This window comes from Thunnus maccoyii, chromosome 6 (genome assembly GCF_910596095.1).
Source record: "Thunnus maccoyii chromosome 6, fThuMac1.1, whole genome shotgun sequence".
NCBI lineage: Eukaryota > Metazoa > Chordata > Actinopteri > Scombriformes > Scombridae > Thunnus > Thunnus maccoyii.
Window position 1 is genome coordinate 27,612,867 of NC_056538.1, and position 17,744 is coordinate 27,630,610.

The window sequence follows — 17,744 nt, forward strand, 5'->3', positions numbered from 1 at the left end:
CGCTAACACACCCCAACCCACTCCATTTTGTTGTGGCAGGGAAATATTCACGTTTTTCTTCAGTAATCTGCTCTCTAAAAGCAAGCACTAGATAACAGCATGGTGTTACAACAAAAATGAGGACTTGCTTTGTTACTCTTGAGATTTGTCAGTAAAAGAAGTTGAAATCTTTGCCAGTATAGTTTCAAATTCAAACAGTTGCTCACTCACAGAAACACCTGAAACCATATGTGAAAACTACTACTTTTGTGCATGATGTTCAATTGCGGAAAACAAAGCATTTTGCTAATTAGCCAAACCTAAATAATATAGACACCAGATTACAGAGCACACACCAGAAAATGTTTTTTTTTAACATTTTATCCACTGACCAACTCACACAAAGTTATTTATTCTAATAACTAACACATCTTTCTACCATCAAGCATTCAACAAGGCTGTAAAGGAAGATGAAGAAGAGCTGACACCTCTGAGCCAGGCGCACAAATGCAGCCGACAGTAAAAAGGTGTCACAGATTTTAAACTGGTAAAAGGATTAGATACAGTCTTAAGAGTGAGATGGTGATAAGCATGAGTCCATCTGAGGCCCTATTTCTTTTGAGATGTCATTTTTTGTGGACGGCGGTTTATTTTATTAGATTCCCATCTCTGACACTGCAAAAGCAGATTATAGAGAGGCACTGCACTGGAATACCTTCAGTGCCATGAAAGACATATTTACCTCCAGCGACAGCCTGATTACCCACACCTGAGCTTAATCAAGGAGCCGACTACGGTGCGCTTCACTGGATCAAATGTGCAGCTGGTGATTTGTTGGAATGAGTTTTACTTTGCATGTTGATTTTTATTTTCCAATTTGAGTCATTTGAGTAATTCACAATTCTTTTTTATCAGTCTTTTTATCTTAATTGATCAACAACATCCATTTGTTAAATCAGTCTGATTGTTTGGCATCCCTTCCCGAGATCGAACCTGAATTTGATCTTCCTTACCAATATCATATCAATCTTATCAATAACCGTTCTTACTCTTTTATTCCACTATTCATCAGAACAGGAACTCAGTCAGAAATGTGCAAACAATTTAGATCAGAATAAACTAGCTGCTTCTGAGAGAACATTCATTCCTTTTAACCGAAGCAGGTTAAATCTTTCATCTATTTGAAAGATTTGAAGATGTCATGTAAATGTTTTCCATTTACTTTCAGTTTTTCCACAAAAGCTATACTCTCTCTGTGCATAAGCACTTGAGTAAAGTCAAAACTGTTCCCTTGGGACGACGCACCGCTCGCTCCTCTGTCGTTTGTCATTTACGAAAGCAGTCTCCCATTTTTCTAAGTGGGGTATCTTTCCCAAGGGATCTTTAAACATGTGATATTTACAAGTTTCGGGAAAATAAACAGAAGTCTTGTCTTCTGCTTATTTTTGTGTTTTAACTCCAAAAGCGGTATATTCTGATAAAACTCTTGCTTCAGTACGGAAACAAAGCAGTGAGCTGAAAACCTCTAAAACAGATTTAAGTTTGGACGTAGCCTAGCGCCAGTCTTTCTTTGCCTTACTACAGAGCATGTGAACAAAAAATCATTTTGTCTAGCACTCACAAAAAGTTTCAGTAATCTGATTACATTCAGAAGAAAAACAGCTGCCGTGTACTCACAGCCATTCATGCAAGTTGTGTCTATCTGGAAATGGAATAAATATGAGCAAAAGACTCTAAAATTCATTCTATACCTCGGTGTTGTAAACAGTAGCTACTCCCACAGAGACATAAACATCTATACAACATCACAGATTCAACACATAGCAAAAGAAAAGCAGTATAGGCCCTGACTGAAGCTCCCCCAGAGGTACACAGCTGGTTACTCATTGTATACTAACTAGGGATGCAATGATTATAGATTTTGATGGTACGGTTATAGTCTGAGGATATGCATTAATTTATTTCACAATACTACAGATGGATAAAATCACATTGTTTTGCTTTGAAGAGGGAGCACAAGATGCACACTTCACCAAGGATTCAGCATCAGTAGGTTGAACTGCTGCAGTACCAGAGGTAGTCTTAGGCTAGAGTTGAATAAGAAAAATGAAAATAAATAGTCCGTGCCAACATGAACTTTGATTTCTAATATTTTAAATACAGTATTTTAAATCATTATTAATAATATAAGATGAACTTTATTGATCCCCTAGAGGAACCTAATGTAGGTAATAAACTGAAAATCCTGTCTATTATTGTTTTTTTGTTGCAGTTTCAGTAAAAATGCAAGAAATAAATTGACAATATCTCTTCTGCAGGTCGCATTAATCCCTGAAATGTCATTCATTAGATCCCATGGTATAGTGCTAAAAGTCTACAATATCCTGATGTTAAGTTACACCTGGCATATGTACCTTCCATACCTAGCATTTACTCAACACAGATGGCGGGAAGCAACAGGATGTAAACGGTCGCACTGAAGCTTAATGGATTACATGTCGTTTTGTTGAGCATTAATTTAAAAAACGGTGCAATGCTCCTTTTCCTGCTTTGCTGCTCTTGGTTTATGTTGTTAAAGCCCAACTCTTAACTCACCGCTGTTCAGTTGATTGTAAGTGACACTTTTATATTTAATTCCCTACCAACTCAATGTTTTATTAAGTATCTTGCCACTGAAGTAATGTGTATTACCTTCACTGAGATAACAGTGAAATCAGTTCATCGCTGCATCTCTAATACCAACTATAGCGCTTTAAAACTCGGGAGATCTTAGTGACCTTACACTTGATGAAGCATTTCACCAATTTAATACATGGCACATTCCACTTAAATCTAAGTTTGACAGCCACTAGTTGTTTTGAACCCTTTGAAAAAAATTTTAAAAAACCCAGACACGACACATCATGTGGGCAAACTTCTACTGAATAACAGTAGCAGAAAACAGCTGTAAGAAAGCAGGTGTGTGCAGAGACTAACAAGTGAAGGCTGTTGCAGTTAATGCTTAATAGAAACTACAACATCAACATTTCTTGCACCTGCTTCACAGTAAAAGCCACGCTCTCTCCAAGCTCCGCATGAATATCAGGTGCTACATCTCATTCTAGGCAGGTATTTTTTTTTTGAGAAAACTCTCTGCTGTAAAAGAAGTAATGCGCTAACACTGCGCTAGGCCTTGTTAATGTTTAACACACACACCGTCTCACCCAAGAACTTCCACCTGTTCCGTATCCATCTAGATGACAATAGGATAATGGGGGCAGTTGACACTTCTCATGTGAAAAAAAAAAACGTCACAGACTACATGAAGCCCCGGATACTTAAATGAGCCAATTCAGCTGTTTAAAGCTGTTATGCAGAGACATTCAAAGGGCAGCACAGTTATGTGCTTTGGAATAGCTCACATAGCAGAAGGCCCCAAAAGAATAAACTTGTCTTGAACAAAACCACGTCACAATAAATTTCAAGTTCAACTATTTATTCATTCACATAATAGTGTGTGGGCTCAAAGAGACAGCTCAAAAAAAAAAATTATAAAGCAATAGTCAGCTACAGATGATCAATGATCACCCAGGGACACCCAATGGTTGACTATTACCTCAGTAGGTTGGGGTCCTAATCTCTTAAAAAAAAGCCGACTCAACCTTCTGTAAAGGTTTTGTTTTGTACTAACAGATGAGAGGGGCAGACAGGTCATGCCATGTGGTGAATTTACTGGATCTAAAATGGCCTGTGGTGCTACATCTGCCCGTGCTTAATAAAATGGTAAGCCTAATTTGTAGATTATGCAGTGTAGCCTGGAATAAATTACATTTCGCATTCGCTTAATTGTTGTAATTAAAATCCTTTCTCACACCACAAATTAAGCCCATTTACAGTATGACAAAGGGCACAATCCCTAAAAGCATCTGGTTATTTCAAAGTCTTAGAAATGTTCTTTCCTTGGAGAATAAACATGAATTAATCGATTCATTCTGACCTTAAAACAATGACAAAACATTGCTTTGCTACAGGCAGTGACTGGGATACACTAAATAACCCATCAAGCCAGAAATATCCCTCTGTACATAGACTAAGCCCAGTTTTGTAGTTATGTTTTAACTGTTGCATTAAAAAAGATGGTGTTTGAATCCTGACAAACATGAATATATGGCATGCACAGCTGCATACAGATAACACACACATACAGAATATTACATCTGCATAGTTTTGCAGAATCCTGAGCTTGGCCATCCTAGGCTGCTGCACACACATACACACATTCACCCACACCAGATTTGAGCACCTGAAGCTCAGTGTTTCATTTTGTCCTTATTCAAAGGCAACGGCTGAACACAGGTTCTGTGTGTCACACATTATGCTTTAAATGAGCTTTGCTGAAAATTGAGATTTAATGAGTATGTGATCTGGCACATCAGGGGCCTGTCTCAAGGCTCATTGTTAGATCTCTACAGCTCAGGTCAGCACAGTTAACACATCCACTTGTGCATTGCATGAATGTTACATTGTTAACAACATAAAATGTCAGGCTACTTAAAATGAATTAATCTGAATCCGGGCCAGCGACGATGGTGTTTTATTAAGTTAAAGTCGTATACGTAATGACACTGAGGGTGCAGCTCTTACTGGATGTATCAGCACGGATACACTGAACAAAACAAAGGGGACAGAACTGTGTTATGAAAGTGGAAGATCAGCTAACTGAGATTCAAAACTCTGTGGTAAAGTTTCAGGCTATAAATTACAAAAAACAGCCATCAGTGCCTTTGTACCTGTAGTTGTTTTTCTGGCAAACAGCAAGTTAGAATATCAAATTAAATCAGAACTTATCACATGGCAACCGTGTGGGCACTTCACTTATATTTCAGACTCTGATGGAAATTACGGGTTGCCTCTAAGAATAGCTTTTATCCCCTCTATGTTACAGAATCTTACAATATGTCAGAATTGGACATGTGTACTTTCCTATTATTATACATTCATGTTATACCGACTCCCACTAATCAGTGCTTTCCAAAAATCCATTAAACAATGAAATAGCAGTGGTACAAACTGAGTTATCCCCTGATGACATACTGAAGGCGAAGAGAGAGAGAGAGAGAGAAAAAAAAAGGAATTGCACAGATGGTCTTTTAAAAGCCTTTTCTAAAGTTTTGCTTTGATGGTACAATCTCTGTGAATTAGCCATGATGCTTTTAATCCTGATTAAAATTCCTGTTTTGAATTATGTTGATATCTGAGTGAAAGCAGAAAAATGAAGACAGAGAGCTGAGACGCACAGTGAGTGGCAGGTTGGAAACCAAGTATTAGACGTGTGGTGAGGTAAAGGTCGCTTCTAACATAGCAGTAATGTGACCTGATTTCCCCTGCTCAAATCAAGGGGCACAAGTTGCTATGGTAACTATATTATGGCCTTTAGAATTAAAGTTGGGTAGGGAAGGTGCTTTTGGAAAACCCTTGCAAACTCGTTTCATCTTCTAAAAATTGCCTTCATAGAAATGCAATCGAGTTGTGACAGAGATAAGTATTTTTTATGTGTGGTCAGTGTTAAAGAAGCACAGTTGAAAATTGGAGCGCAACAGCCACTGAAATGAAACTATGGGTTTCTGTGTCACATGCTCATTCCCAGCGTAATGCTGTACAGTCCCATGGCACATTTGTGGCAATGATATATAGATCTAATTAATTCTCAATTTATTTGAATGCGATTTCCACTGTCTGGCTCCCTAGATGCTCAAGTGCCTTCATCTCCTCTATGGAGTATACAATGATGCTACTAGCTGGTTGACATTAGCGACTGAACGGGGGATTAGAATCGTTCATGATTGCTTTGATCTGTGATCATTAATTGTAATGAATAGATAATTGTTAAGGTAAATTTGATTATGCTGTTGCCCCAGTAAAAATGTGAGTGAGTATAAATGGGAATACTTAAACCCTATACCTAAACTCTAAGATTCAAAAAATGGGTTTTCACTCGCTTCAGAATGCATTAGACCAAAACATTAGGATGATAACATTAGATGAAAAGACAGCATTGCTGAAAGAAAAGACAACACAACAGCTCATAAATATTTGACTTAGTGCAACTTCAAATCGCCTATTAAAACATAGCCTAAAGGGTAGGACATAGTTTCAGTGTGTGAATTAATAAATGAAAGACTTTTACCACAGTTAAAAACTTCATTTGAACTTCAACTCACCAACAGGGATAGAAGGCATCGAGTTTGTGGAGCATTACTAGCCTCAACATAACACACAATTAGAGAAACGCTGGTCAGATGGACTGACATTATGAGGGAAATCTTAAATTGGGCCCATAACAATGTAAACTGCAGTATTTACACACTGCTTTTATTTTCATTTAGCCTCTTCAAGGGATTTAGGGATTCTTACATTATCTGTGTACATACAGTGATACATATAACCATAACTAGTTATCACATTACTATCTGCTAGACATTTACATCATAAACTGTTATCTTAAAGTGAGGTACATCAAGTGATTTATAATAAAATCCATTGTTGAAACACTCAAACTCTCAGTGTATTTTCATACAGTATAAACTGAAATTAATGGCTGCCTGGATGGTCAGTAAAATACAGCCTTTGGAAAATGGTTGACAACAAATTATGTACACTTAATATTAAATAGAATAAAACATGCTGAAAATAGAGTACGGTCCTTCAAGACAAATGAGACGATTCCATTAATGTCCTCCCTCTGAAAAATGACTAATTAAAGTGACTCGTTAGATACAGTAGATACATTATGTATCTAACAGTATGTGTCTGTTAGACACTCTTCTGTGCAGCAGATGTTTTGAGTCTCTGATTAATTACAGACCTCCAGCTGCTGACCAATTGGAAGCTGCTTATCAAAGTGTGAGGTGGGAATTCAGCAAGTCAGCTGAATAATTTTACAGCTGTATGGTTAAGTTGATAATTTGGTTTCTATTATTTTGATAGTGTTAGGCTGTATTATATTTGCCAACAATATTGTTGTGTCATCCCCTGCTGTCACACCTCCCATTAATCTCCCATTATGTTAAGTATTCAGGGTTTCCAAACCAGTGTATTGCAAGCCCAGTGGTATGGGTGCGCGATATGACGATATTACATAATGAACAATTAAAATGTTTCCATGATCTGCATTTACGGAGTCATATCGGTATAAATGCTACAAAAACATCAAGCAAGTAAGCTAACAGCAGCACTTGCTGTTAGCTTACACCTGTCTGAACATTGTCACGTCGCCAGCTCCCCAGTTAGCTCACAGATTTGACGCTTGGTAGTGTGTTAGCAGCAGTTTTAATGTCCTGCTAGGAAGCTCATCTTCTTCACATCATGTTAAACTGACAGCTAGGCTGCAGGTAAACGCCACCGCTTAGGGGTTAGCTCGCCTGCTAACTGAAAGCACTAACTTCTGTCAGCTCTGGTGTACTGTGTTGGTGTTTTTTTTTTTTTAATGGTGATGCTTGTTATCCGAAACGACACACTAACGCTTCTACACAACATCAACTGTTTGCTTTTTAGCTGTGAAATGAGTTTGGTTGCACTATTAGTTTGGTTTCCAACTGCAATATCCATTTTAAAAAAGACCAAATAGACTGTCACTATTTCTAATGCAGCTTTACACACTTGCTCTTATTTATTTATGGAACTGTTTGTGTTTTAATGTCATTTTATCTGAGTCTTTCATGGGTGAGTGTTTTCATGTTGTTTGTGAGCCCATAACCTAAGACAAATTTCAGCAATAAACAAGACAATAAAGCTTTTTGAATCTTGAGTACTGTTCAGTAACTTGCAAATAGTCTTAAAAACATGAAAAAGAATCGTGGAATCCTCCTTTAAGGAATAGCTCAGTACACAGGTTGCGTGCATAGCGAATGTGCAGTCGAGAGAGAGAGCAGGGTTTCCACCAGAGAAGTTGTTAGACCTAACGCTGAGAAAAACTCGGAGGAGCTGCTGAGATTGTCACTAAAATCAAAATAGCTGGTCCACCTCAATGGAGTCCACCTTAAGTGAGCGTGGGGTGATGTTGTGGCTAGCTTCAGCGCTAACCCCCTTCACTTCAGCCGGGTGGCTTGAGGAGTTGTAGCGTTTATTCACTGACAAATAGCCTAAACTCTACACTCATTACCCTGTTCACAGCTAACTTAATACTCTGCTCTGGTCACCACAGCCTTACCATCACACTCTCTCTCTCTCTCTCTCTCTATCTCTCTCGACCGCACACTTGCTATGCGCCGACTTATTCCTCAAAGGATCCGAGCTTTAAACCGTCGTGCAGAACAACTTCTCTGGCGGAAACCCTGGTATTACACTTATTGATCAACCGGACTGCTGGCGTTTCCCAAAGGTTGCTTATTTTATCATTTTATTAACATCTAATCATTTTGAGAGATTTTATAAAGAAGGCTGAACATTGACTTATGAATTACAATGTCAGCAGTGTTAATAAATTACTCTACGTATCGCTACGATGAGATTTGTTTTGATGCATTTTTGTTTTGTTTTTCAGGACCACTTGCTAAAAATCACTACATCCATAATGCTATCCGCAGCAGGCTGACAGCTGATATCAAGCAACTGTGTAAAACCAAATATCAGTATTCACCACACAGCAGTAGCTTTGAATAAAAGCTTCATACAGAGGCTTTCTTACCTTTATTTCCTGTAAAATGCATCAGTGCTTCTGTCTTATCCTGATGCCTAATGAAGCCTCACATGATTCTCATATCTGGAGGACATTTCAGTATTAAGTCTTACATTTGTTAAAGCATGCATTTTGTACACTGATGTATTTTCTAGTTGATATCACCAGTTCAAGTCGGACATTCTCTGCGTGTCTAGTTTATGTATCAGACCGGGATTGTCCAGGATTGATCGGTAGAAAAAAATGAAATGAAACATAAAATCCCTCCTCATCAATCATTATCCCTGCATTATTAAGTACTGTAATGTCATTACATAACAAAGATATTAAAGGAAATATGCCACATCTACCTCACTCACTCAATGTTTGTCACAAGAAAAAGGGACAGCGAAGTGGTGCACAAGCAGAGCTGAAGCAAAGCAGCCCTCTTTGTTGTATTCTGACAGATACCTCCACACGCATTTCATCTCTCGGGATGCATGACTTCGTACTTACTGTAAGAAAGGTGACCCTAAAACACTCCTCCTCCTCTTTTAATGTACAGAATTGCTGCCTTCTTTTCAAAAATGCCCACTAGGCTGCAAGAGACATTACTATGCAGCTTCACCGTGAGTTAGTAGACACTCAGAAGGCCTCGACTGAAAGATATCTGAGAAGTTTTTAACAGCGTTTTGACCTTGGGTTACTGTTACGGATTCTAAAAATGTTTTCGTTCTGAAAGACTTGGTGTTATTCACTAAATGGCATGTACGGTGTATGAAAGACACGGCTTTGAAAAACAAGTCAACAGCGAGTGACGCACAGGACACAAAATCTTACTCATGATGCTTCCACACTTACAAGTAGAAGAACATGACACAAAAATTCTGTGTTATGGCGGATGAAACAATCTGTACAAAGATCATTGAAAAAACAATGTGCTGCATGTTATTTGTTTTAGGACATGTTTTTATAAGAAGCTGAGAAGTAATTTCACATTAATGAGCTAACAAAGACAATCGTTAACCAACAGGGCCTGAAGACATTTTCATTAGGGTTAAAGATTGAAATATAAAACACTAATTCTACATTATTAGGTATGATAGCTAAAAAGGAAACATGAAAATGAATTGATGTCTTGAGGTGCCTTTGATTTCTGTATGTTGATGCTTGCCAAGAGTTGGTCTCTATGTCTTTGGAAGTTTGGCATATTAAGATACCACACCAATAGAAAACAACTTGAAAAGAAAGGTTCGGGCCCTGATTAATTTTAAGTAGGGTAAAAAAAAAAAAAAAAACACCACCGACTAATTCTTTAGGGGATCAGTGCCCTAATGGGAAACAGAAATAAATACGAAGCCAACTGCAAGTGAGAGACTTCTGAGCATGATGAACCGAATAACAAACCAGATAAACAAAGATATAGAATAGATCAACAAGAGGAACATAGTGCTACAGCAGGTTCAAGTAAAGTTTATGCACAAACCTCGCATGTCATCCCCCATTTTTCTCCCATTTCAACCTCTTTTTATCCCACTTACTGTCTGCCTGTATTGTACACTTTAGCAAAAATAATCAAATCAAGCCATAAGATGTATAATATGTTATGACTTCCCTGAACCTGAAGGCCAAAAGTATGTGAGTAATTTCAGCTAATCTTTCATTTTGAACTATCAGCGTGATGCAGATATTGCCTTAGACCCTGCATTTGGCTGTATTTGACTCCCCTGAAACCGCATAGCCTGTTTTTACACCTTCATCTCGCTAATCTGTCTAGAGCATGAGATTGTTAAACGTTTGGAAGATAAAAAATCAAAGAGTGTTGTGCTTCATCATGGCCCTGGTAGATAAGGCCCTTTACTGTCACATAATATCAGGAGCTGCCTACTGAAAAACACTCCATCCTCAGGCTATTCCCCACCATCACCATCATCATCGCTGCTCTCTCCGTACCATCTTCACCAATGCGGTACTTGATGTTCACTTCACTGACAAACTATTTCCAAGACAAACCTACTACCACCTACTTCATTACAAACATCAATATGACTAAAGGAACATTCCTTTATGTATTACATCCAGAAAGTTTGCTTTAGTAGCCAAATGCTAACAATAAGGGGCAAATATTTTTGATAATATGGAAGATAAATGTCCTTTTAATTCATTTTAATTAATTTGTTATCTGACTATTCCAAAGAGGGTGTGTTCTGGCTGGCTTTTCCAAAAAATTATTGTAATTTCTAAATATTGTTCAAAAGCTTACTCCCTGGTTCCACACAAGCAATTAATAACCTTTAACATTTTCTCAACCATCCATTTAAGAAGCGGTACAAAGGAAGCCTGCGGGTATCTGCAGATGACTTGTTTAAAGTTAACACAATGGGGACAGCACAAAGACAAACAGATAAAGGAAGTACATAATTAACAATAATGAGGCTGTGGCACATACAAGCCAACCAAAACAAGTTATTTTGACCAGCTGCTAACTACCAAAGGAATCGTAAGCTGCAAAAAATCAAGAGAGAAAGGCCACACATTGATGCTCTCATGTCACTTTTGTTTATTGCATTACTGTTTAACATATGGACACATTTTTCATGGTGGAGGGATGTATTGTACAATCAGCTGGCTGCATCAGTATAACCAGATCAGAGCTCTAACTAACAATGCAGGATGAAGATATGAAACTAGAACTGTTTTCCATAAGAAGGATGCAGTGCCGTAATCAAATTAACAGTGCTTATTTTGTAGCTCACACATGCTTTAGTATGTCGACATCAGTGTGACTTGTCTGTTTGACTCATTGGACATCAAATCCGAGTCATTCATAACAGTGACAAGTGGAGGAGGGTGCTGAAAGTCGGTCTTTCTTACGCAGATGCTTCTAAGCAATTATATAAATTAAGTTGTCAGATGGGTCCTGAGGGACGTTTGTCTTCTAGGCTCAGCAGGACCAGTAGGGGCCCCCCACCCCCCCCATCCCCCCTCCTCCTCACCCCCCTTACAAACAAAGTGCTAGATAGGAAGGCAGCCAAAGACGGGTTTGCTTCTGTCAAGATTACCAACATTTCCTAAAAAAAGAATTTCTTTAATCTAACAAATGCATGCCATCTCAAATCTTACCAGGGAAAGATGCCCAAGACCTACATTCTTAGTCACTGTCGTGTTTTGTGAACAAAAATTACACCCTTGCATTCTCTGGACAGTGAAAAACATGTTTACAGATTTCAGGATGCAACACTTTCTAGCTTCGTTTTTTGTCACCATATAGGAATAACTACACAGTTCTTTCTAATGTACTGAAGCCTACACAGTCATACTGTATCGCTGTCTCGGAATATCTTTGTTCACATCATACAGAAAACAGACAACACTCCTCAGGGACATGTTTGAGTAGGAAGTGTGATCTGCAAGACGTTTTTGTCCATTTTCACTTGATTATTCTTATATGTAATATTAATATTTATATTTAATTATAGATTTCTAAATGAAAGTAGGACTCCCTTGGGTGCTATTGTCTTGGTGAGACACTTTTCTTTTCCTTCCCTCTCTTGTCATTGCTGGGATGCATTTTTTTTTCAAGTGTACCAAGGGCTAGCCTTCACTAAAGTTGTCATTTTCAATTAACTATACCCTAAATACATGTCTGTTGGCCTATGTCGATAATCATTTAATTTAAGAGGATGGGACAGCTGTAACTTCAAGACATATTCCAATCCCATCAAGGTCAGCTGATCTACTAATTTGCATTTCATATCACACCTGCCCTCCCCCCAAGTGGATTTACAAACATTTTAAAGCAGTTACCACGAGCAAATAAGTGATTTACATCAGATAAGGATAGAGGTAACCTCTGATTTGTACCACGTGAAACAGGCACAGCTGTTCATTCCCTCTATCTATTCCCCTGATATGCAGGTGAATCTCCTTTTGATTAGGGCTGCGTCTGCTGACTTTAAACTATACATCTCTTTGTGAGATGAACCGTTTTCAAATGATCTCACGAAATTAAACTAAGTGGAGGTGTGGGCTAATATGAGAATTGTTTAAGCACATTAAGTCTTATGAAATATATATCTAGATTAAGGGATAGGTTCACATTTTTCCAAGTCTATCTTAAAGCAATACCGACATGCTCTTATTTGCACTGAAAGATTTATTAGTCGTTGTAATTCTTTCTCCTGACAAAATCCACAGTCCTCATTCTGCGCCGAAATGTACTCTATCTGAAGCTAATGTGAGGCCTCGCTAGTCTGAATTAGAGAAATCAAGTGGTTATCTTCCAAAGTTGCTGTCTTTTTACTATGAAGATTCCTCTTCATGAAGATTCCAGCTGTGTTTCCTGGCTGAACTGTAGCAGAGAGAACAACAAAAAGCCGGAAATTGGTGCTAAAACACTGTATGATGTCCACTGAACTTTAGATTGCATTTTTCCCACAGAAGAGCTATGGATTTAGTCCCTCATGCTTTACATTGAAATTGCTTCATTAAGGCTTCTCTCAGTATAGACACAAGGAACAATTACAGCAACCAATAAGTCTTTCAATACACATACAGGAACGTCAGTGTTGTTTTAAGTAGAGCTGAAACAATCAGTCAGAAATTTAATCAGCAGCTGTTTTGATATTCGATTAATTGCTTCAGTCATTTTTCAAACAAAAAAGCCAAACATTTACTTATATTTATGCTTGTTTCTGCTTTACATCACTGTAAATTTGTGTTTTGGACTGTTGGCCAAAACAAGAAACTTCAAGATGTCGTCATGGACTCTGTGAAACAGTAATTTTGTCTTTTTTTTTTACATTTTGTACACTGAATTGATGAATCATTATAATCTAGAATATAACCCACAGATGAATCAATGATTGTTAGCTGCAGTTTTAAGAATTGGAAGAATGTGAACTTATCCTTAAACATTATGGCCAATTATAAAAAAATCACTAGCATGCCTTCAAGTACGCCTTCCGTAATTTATTCTTAATGGATGTTGAACAACACTAACAGGAAACTATGGCAGCATTAGACTATGCCATAGCTTACATGATTGAAATGTATCACTGTGAATAGACTACATACCATTTCCTTAATTAAAGGTAAATACTGTTCCGGTTTATACGCTAAAATGATTTACTAGTTAGTGTCAGTAATTTGAGAGCAGGTTCGTGTTGGTGCGGGAAAACAAAAGGCCGAATGATTTTGCTGAATCAGCTCCAATTTTGTTACATTGTAGCAAAATGTAATATTGATTGCCTCCGTGTTGCAAACGATACAGTACAACTACCATACAGTATACGTGACACAACACTAGAAGATGGATGTGCTCGACTCACAATCCTTCAAAGTATGTGAATGAAATTGTGCTCGGAGCAGAAAAGGACTGAGTGGGACCACTTTTCTTTTGTGCATATCCCTCTCTCACGTAGACAGACAGTACATACACACACACACACACACACACACACACGCATCATATAGTATGTAAGTCCGCCTGAGGGTCAGGACCCTGCTATATGTGTCACAAGAAATTTTTGAGAGCCATGATTCATGGAAATAGCAAAAAAAACCCAACATATTTCCTCCACAGAAAATTATAAACACATTCATTACTTGTTTTTATGTTGACTTTTTTGTGTTTTTTCTTGTAAAACCCAGCCTCTACGACACTCACGTTGTAATTGTAAATCCATCATGTTGTCTTGTTTGGTTTACATCAGTATTTTTTCCATCAGTTTCCGAAAGAATCACTTCATTTGAACATAATTTGTGTCAAATTGTGGAGAGATTGAGCGGAGAAAACACAAACTAGATTGTGATGTTTTCAGAAAGGGAAATTAGCGTTCGTGATTTAAATCTTCACGAGTCTTGAATATTGTAGTGGCATATACTTAGTGACTTTAAATTATAAACTTGCCTTAGTGTGACGTTGCTTTTTAGTGTCTGTGAATGGACCTGCATTAAAAATGAAGAAAAGCCAAAGCAGCTTGGGGGGGGGATTTACTGACAGCAGACATACTTTTAAAGGTAGTATTCTCCTTTGGCAGACTTTATTCTTTCTGCCACCGCTTCGCTAATTGCTGTCACCGAAAACAACCTCAAACAAACTTCAGGAAAAAAAACTGTAAATAATATTCCTAATTGAATAACGGCTTGATAATGCCCCTCGCTCTCTCCGTACATCCTCTGAACACAGCCCTGAAAAAGCCAAATCAATGAGATCAAACAAGACTCCGTAAAACCCCCCAAAGCCACAAAAATAACCCTCACTGTCACCAGCGCTGTCAGACGATAGTATTATACTAAACAATCAACCGCAACCAAGCCGCAAAATTAGAGCTGGGGAAAAAATTTGCATATCTCTGATTAGATCATTCCTGTGGGTCTACTTGTGTGGTAAGTGGTGTGTTAGAAGCCTCCTGCTCTGCTAATCTAAAGATGCACTCGCCAAAAAACAAAAGGAACCTGCCTCTGCCCTGGCAGGAGAGCTCTATTTTTCTTTTTCTTGGACAAAATATTTTCATGGATCCCTTTGAGCTGCTGTCAAAAGCAGACCTCAGACTTCAAGCCCACTTCAGTTTAAATACATTTCAAACTGTTTCTCTTTTCAATGCTTTTTTTAGGGTTCAGTGTGGGACACCTTTAAGTTGACATTAAAAAAAAAGATTTTTCAACTTGCTTAACAAATAGCAGACTCATTTTTGATAGTTTGTAGTGTGTTTGGGTTTCTTGACATATAACACCTTTATTTTTTACTCCATTCACTCTTAAGGAAAAAGGCACAAGTGATTTAAACAAGCAGAGGAGAAATAACCCAGACTGAAAAGCAGGCAATTCACACTTTGAGAGATGACAGCATCCAAAACCTCCTTTTCGGTGGTTTTTATGAAGATAGTATCAGCAGCATCGCACAGAGAACTTGTCTCTCTTTGAGCAACCTGCGTTCACTCATACAGCTGTAGCTACATTAGAAAAACCCCCAACTAAAAACAAATGGAAAGTAAAATAGTTTACTCACGGAAATACAAGTGGTCAGCCGCCTCTTTGCTTTTTTCTCTCGCAGTCGATACCGGTGTGTGCTTGTCTCTCCCTCCCGACCCAAGCGGCGGAATGGCAGCGATATCAAGAATATCCAGTGAAGTCTCTGCCGCTCTATCTGGTTAGCCAGCGTAAACACAACATCCTCAAGTGCAAAAATTATAATACATATTTATATATAGTTCTTTCGGTGTCCAGCTCTTTCTCTCCAGCGCCAAACCTTTTTTATCCACTTCAGGCAGCTTTCCGGCGATGCTGTGCGTCGTGGTGGTGGACGGACGTTTGGTTTGGTCTCCTCTCAGTCAGCCTCCACCGCAGCAGCCGGCTGAGGCTCTCTGCAGAGCTGCATCCCGCCTCACTGGTGCTGAAGGGAACAAGGTGGCCCTCGGTTAGTTATAAGGAGTGGCATCTCATCAGTCTCCACCACTCTGCAGGGTTATCAGGGTCAGAACATTTGTTTGTTTACTTTTTGAGGAGGTTGAGTCCTTTCAGAAAAATTGATTTAATGAGAAGACTGAAAACTAATGTAAAGATAGCTGTTATATATGTCCCCCCCTTTTCCACTTATGGAAATGCTAGTTTGACAATTAACTTAATAATTTTACCAGATAGGTTGGCAAAGAGGGAGACTAGATGCTGCTGAATCTTACATTTTACCTTTAAACTCTAATTATGTTATTTTCAATCACAAACTCAAAAGTAGCATCTTCTGCATTTTTTTTTTCGTTTGAGCAAATCTTTTTAAATTTATTCAACCAAGTCATTTAGTTAGCTTAGCCTAATTGTTAAAAATTCCCTGTTTAGATAACACTGATTAGCTAACGTAGCTAACGTCAAATTAACAATCCTTCATTCATACTGAGAAAAAGTTCTTCAGTGTTGGGTCCAATAGAGGGTATACAATAAAAAGTAAGTGTCTTAAAGACAAAAAATAGCCTACTCCGTATGGAAAAATATTTCTCCCGTCTTCACTGATGCAAACTAGTCTGATGCCTTGCTGACAAAATCAATTAGCAGCATTACTACGCCTACTCACTGTGTAACCATGAGTTTTCAGTGCCCTCCAGTGGTCACAGTGCGTAACTTTATGTCGATTATGAACGTTTTCTTTTGAAAGTACTTACCGGAAGTATTACTATGCTATTGTGTCTGACTTGACGCATGTGCAGATGTTGTTACTCGTAGTGACCACTAGAGGGAAAAATGACTTGCACATCTGTCTATGATTGAAACGTTATTTTCCAAGCCCCCGAGAACAGCGCTTGGCTTTGAAGTCAATTTGACATAGTGGCCAAATCGTGGAATTACGACTTCCAGGTCCAACAGGGGCCCAAAAAATATTTTTCCTGCACACAGTCATGGGAAAAGGAGCGGATGTAAAATGGTGGATTAATCTTTTTGAGCATAACAACCCCCGCAAAAGGACTCATTTCACTATCAGAATTTTATCCATTTGGTCCAATCACATTTTGATGTCCAGAAGAGCTGCAAGATTGAATTGTTTTATCCCCATTCTAATTAGCCAGAGTAAGTTGTTTCAGCTAGCATTTCTAGTGAGCACGCACTATGGGTCCATGGGGCCCATAGAGCATGGATGTATAAAGAGAAATAGATACAGCGTTACAGACGGGGCCTGCTTCATTCCTCTGAAAGTTGCTCAGTGGCGCATGAAGCCAAAAAAGACACTGGCTGTAAAGAAATACCCAGATGAAAACATACTGTGCACGCTCTATGGGCCCAATGTATCCATAGATTATGCTAAGTAGAAATTTCTGCCAACTTCCGGTTTAGCCCTCCAGCTAACTTGAATGGGGATAAAACAATTCAATCGTGCAGCTCATCTAGACTTTCACAATGTGATTAGACCACCATTTCGATGCTCAAAAAATTTATCTGCTGATTTGCAGACGTCTCTTTCACAATGTAAGTCTATGGGAAAGTCTTTTTGGGCCCAGTAGCATCACGTGACGTAATTAAACAGCTTGGCCTGATGGGAGTGGTCTCTTCCAAGATGACAATGCCCCAAAATCATGTGAAAATGATATGAAATGGTAGCGAAAAGCGCTGTCTATCACATTGGTCCACAATCTCCCATAGG

The 17,744-nt window shown here is 38.5% G+C and overlaps 1 protein-coding gene across 2 annotated transcripts in view; it reads right to left on the bottom strand.

The window, feature by feature from the left end:
- Positions 1-15,709, bottom strand: part of cntn5 (contactin 5) — a 108,880-nt gene extending 93,171 nt beyond the window's left edge. For both annotated transcript variants that reach the window (XM_042413889.1, XM_042413888.1), the window contains exon 1: positions 15,627-15,709. The gene's annotated coding sequence lies outside the window, so the exon portion shown is untranslated. The remainder of the gene's footprint in view (positions 1-15,626) is intronic.
- Positions 15,710-17,744: the final 2,035 nt, after the last annotated feature.